Source organism: Hibiscus syriacus, unplaced genomic scaffold, assembly GCF_006381635.1.
Source record: "Hibiscus syriacus cultivar Baekdansim isolate YM2019G1 unplaced genomic scaffold, ASM638163v2 tig00111877_pilon, whole genome shotgun sequence".
Lineage (NCBI taxonomy): Eukaryota > Viridiplantae > Streptophyta > Magnoliopsida > Malvales > Malvaceae > Hibiscus > Hibiscus syriacus.
Genome location: NW_024063208.1, coordinates 2,616,180 through 2,620,408, shown reverse-complemented (window position 1 = coordinate 2,620,408; position 4,229 = coordinate 2,616,180). Strand labels below are relative to the sequence as shown.

Here is a 4,229-nt window from a genome sequence, read left to right as displayed (position 1 = left end):
GAAGATCGCATTGCGCTTCTTGGAATCGCATTGCGATTCTTTGGATCGCATTGCGATTCTTGGAAGATCGCGTTGCGATTTTATTTTGACCGTTGCGATTTTCTTTTCAACGTTGCGATTTTCTAAATCGCGTTGCGATTTTGATATCGCGTTGCGATTTTGTTGGTCATTTTGGCAAATCCAAAAAAAGTTGATTAAAATCGTATATTATAAGACATTTTTGGTCACTGAGGCGATTTTCTCTTTGTCTTTATTATGTAAACTTTAGAATGAGATGTGGAGGGGGTGAACTTTTGGACGATTGAATGCGCGTGTTTTTTGAATTTCCAATAATATACAGTTTTTCAAATACATATTGTGTATGGCTGACAACTAGTTATTTTAGTATAATGAAGTATTAAATCTCTTAAGTAAGGTCAGTGGTTCGAATATTTATGTTTGTGAATGAAGTAAACTGGATTGAAATGATTGACATTGGCTCTGCAGTATCCGATTTAAATTAGTCGATCAATAAATTAGATACCGACAATTAATTAAAAAAATACATATTGCGACGAGCCATTTGTTGGGTGGGACATATTAACAAACACAAATCTATTTAATTTATTGTATTTTATTTAATTCAGTTTGATTTTAATTTAAATAATAACTAAATGAATTCGGTTTTTTTCATTAATTGGTTTCAAAAATTTTATAAGTAATAAAAATATAATATAGAAGGTGTTTTTGAAAATTGAGAAATTGGTAAAATTAAATTTATTAAGAAAAACAAAATATTGTAAAAATTGTATATAAGTATAACTACTGACAAGGAATTTTAACTCAGAGTCACTGGTCGGCAAATAACACAAAATCTTCAGTGTTAAATCTCTCCTCATCTTCTTCAAACCTCACTCTCTCTCCACTTTCCCCTTAACTAAATACAAACTTTTCACTTTCTTCTCCTCCTTCTCAAACTTCTTTGAATTTATAAATCTTGTCAAGGGTTTAGTTTTTTATTTTTGCATTGTTCTTCTTCTTTTGATTCATTGTAATCTGGGTTTCCTTTCTATGGCTGGAAAAATCTCTTCTTCTTTTTTTCTCTCCGAAAGGTAAGGTCTTTGAACCCTGTTCTGATTTTTTTCTCTATTTAAATTTCAATGGATTGTTCCTTTGTTTTTGTATTCTCTTATTATTCTTTTTGAATTTTTTCTGGGTTTTCTTCAATTGTAGCTAATTTATCGGTCTGAGTTGGTTACTTTCTATATATATGTATATAAAGTTTGTTGCTTTAAATATTTGCTGAGACATGCCTTAAATTTTCATGTACTAACAGGTAATCATCAAGTGGGAAAAACAGAATAAAGAAAGGGTTAGTTGTTTTTATCCCCATAGAATTGGAAAAAAATGATAACTGTTATGGATTCTAGGAAAGATGTATTGAAAAATTATGAAAAATGCTTAGATCCTCAGCTATGGCATGCCTGTGCTGGTGGCATGGTTCATATGCCATCAGTTAACTCCGAAGTGTTCTACTTCCCTCAAGGTCATGCTGAGCATGCCAATGGGAATGTAGATTTCCGGAATCTCCCGATTCCATCGCTTATCCTATGTCGAGTTTCCGCTGTTAAGTTTATGGCAGATCCCGAAACCGACGAGGTTTATGCTAAAATCATGTTGGTTCCTTTGAGAGAGAATGATTTTGGGGTTGAGGATGATGTTTTTGATGGGGATGTTGGGACGGAGAATACTAAAAATTCGGCTTCCTTTGCTAAGACATTGACTCAATCCGATGCCAACAATGGTGGGGGTTTCTCGGTCCCGCGTTATTGTGCGGAGACTATATTTCCTAGTTGGATTATAATGCAGAACCTCCTGTTCAGACTATTCTTGCAAAGGATGTCCACCGTGAGGTTTGGAAATTTAGGCATATATATAGGGGGACGCCTCGTCGGCATCTTTGACGACGGGTGGAGTAATTTCGTGAATCACAAGCTTGTGGCCGGTGATTCGATTGTGTTTCTTAGAGCGGATAATGGAGAACTTTGTGTGGGAATTCGTAGGATGAAGAGAGGACTAGGGAGCGGACATGAGTATCAATCTGGATGGAATTCCGGAGGTGGAAGCGGGAGCTATTCTCCGTTCTTGAGGGAGGGGGATAGTAAATTTATGAGGAAAGATTGTAATGGTGATATGAGAGGAAGAGTAAGGGCTGAATCTGTGATTGAAGCTGCCTCGTGCTGCTAGCGGGCAGCCTTTGAGGTTGTTTACTATCCACGAGCAAGCTCTCCTGAGTTCTGTGTGAAGGCCTCATCGGTTAGAGCTGCGATGCAGATCCAGTGGTACCCTGGGATGAGGTTCAAATGGCTTTTGAAACTGAGGACTCTTCACGTATTAGCTGGTTCATGGGAATGATATCTATGCTCAGGTTGTTGACCCAATCCGTTGGCCAAATTCTCCATGGCGTCTTCTGCAGGTATTCTAGTTATACTTCGATGCTAATTCCCTTCATTTACACCCATATTTTCTAAGCAATAGTTGGCTCATGGATTTGTTCCATTTAACGTTTTTCAGGTAGCATGGGATGAGCCAGATTTACTCTACAATGTGAAGCGCGTTGCCCGTGGTTGAATTGGTCACAAACATACCTGTAATCCATCTGAATAATCCTTTCTCACCACCAAGGAAAAAAATGCGGCTTCCACAACACCCCGACATGTCCTTACTGTACCAAATTCCAATGCCATCATTTTTCAGCAACTCTTTCAGGTCCAGCAGCCCTGTGTGTTGCATTACAGACAACATTCCTGGAGGCATACAGGGAGCCAGGCACGAACCGTTCGGATTATCTTCATCAGATCTCCGCTCCAACAAGCTGCACCCGGGTCTGTTTCAACTTGGTTTTCAGCACCTTGATCATACTGCTCCACCTACTAGACTCTCTGGTGACAACTTTAGTGGTGGCACTGGGAAATAAGAATGTATCTTTGTTAACGATTGGAAATCCAGTCCAGAGTTCGAAACGAAGCAATGAAACAAAGACATCCCATATCTTATTGTTCGGTCATTTTTCAGTGAGCAACAGGCTTCTCAGAGCTTCTCAGCTGATACTGTTGTAAACAGTTCATCAGACGGGAATACAGAGAAAACTGCGATTTCCTCTGATGGAACTGGGCCTGCCTTACACCAAAATGCTCGAGAAAATTCTTCAGATGAAGGATCTCTCTGGCACAAAGAGCATAAAAAAACTGAGCTCGGTTTGGAGGCTGGTCATTGCAAGGTGTTCATGGAATCGGAGAATGTAGGAAGAACCCTCGATCTTTCCGTACTCGGATCATATGAAGAGCTGTACGGGAAGCTGGCCAACATGTTTGGCATAGAAAGTTCGGAAATGCTGAGCAGCGTGCTCTACTGCGATGCTTCCGGTTGCATTAAACACACGGGGGATGAGCCCTTCAGGTACTACAGGTTCCCTTAGCTTCAATTTCCCTTACATTTGCTTAACATTTACTTTCGATTTATCCAGTGTTTAATTTTCTTGCAGTGAGTTTAGGAAGTCAGCAAGGAGGCTAACGATTCTTATGGATTCGAGCAGTGACAACTTAGAACGATAGAGGAAACGAATGGATTCCCGCAAATTGTACAGTTTTCCAAGCCTTTGGTTTTGATTGTCCTTTCATTTCTTTGGTAGTTTTGAGAAGCCCATTTTCAACCATTCTTATGGATCTGTAAAACCACATTTGTTGGTTAAACTCAAATTTTCTTTCGACATAAAAAGGATCGATGTCCTTTGTCTCGTTTAATTTAGTCCAAAGTTCTAGAAACTGTACATTTACGAACCAAAAATGGTGTAGGCTGCCATTTTTGCTCCTCAAGCTGAATAAATTTCATTGACAAGCAATAAAACTATTTTCAATATGATTTAGTCCCGAGTCCTAGAAACTGTACATTTACGAACCAAAAATAGCGTAGGCTTCCATTTTTGCTCCTCAAGCTGAATAAATTTCATCCTTTGACATGCAATGAAACTATTTTCAATATGATGAGGTAACCATTGTTGATCTGACAGCATTGCAAGAATGGGACAAAAAATCTTAAAGAATATGTTTTTTTTAAAGACCTAAAGAATATGTTAATCGACAGGGAGAGAGACATTTGTATTGCGTAGGTGGAATGTATCATTACCATTTTCTTGCTGTTTATTTGATTTTCTTTTCCTTAAAGATCAAGACAAATGAACAATTGACTTT

The 4,229-nt window shown here is 38.4% G+C and overlaps 1 pseudogene; it reads left to right on the top strand.

The window, feature by feature from the left end:
- Positions 1-842: 842 nt before the first annotated feature.
- LOC120172698 lies at positions 843-3,850 on the top strand (annotated as a pseudogene).
- Positions 3,851-4,229: the final 379 nt, after the last annotated feature.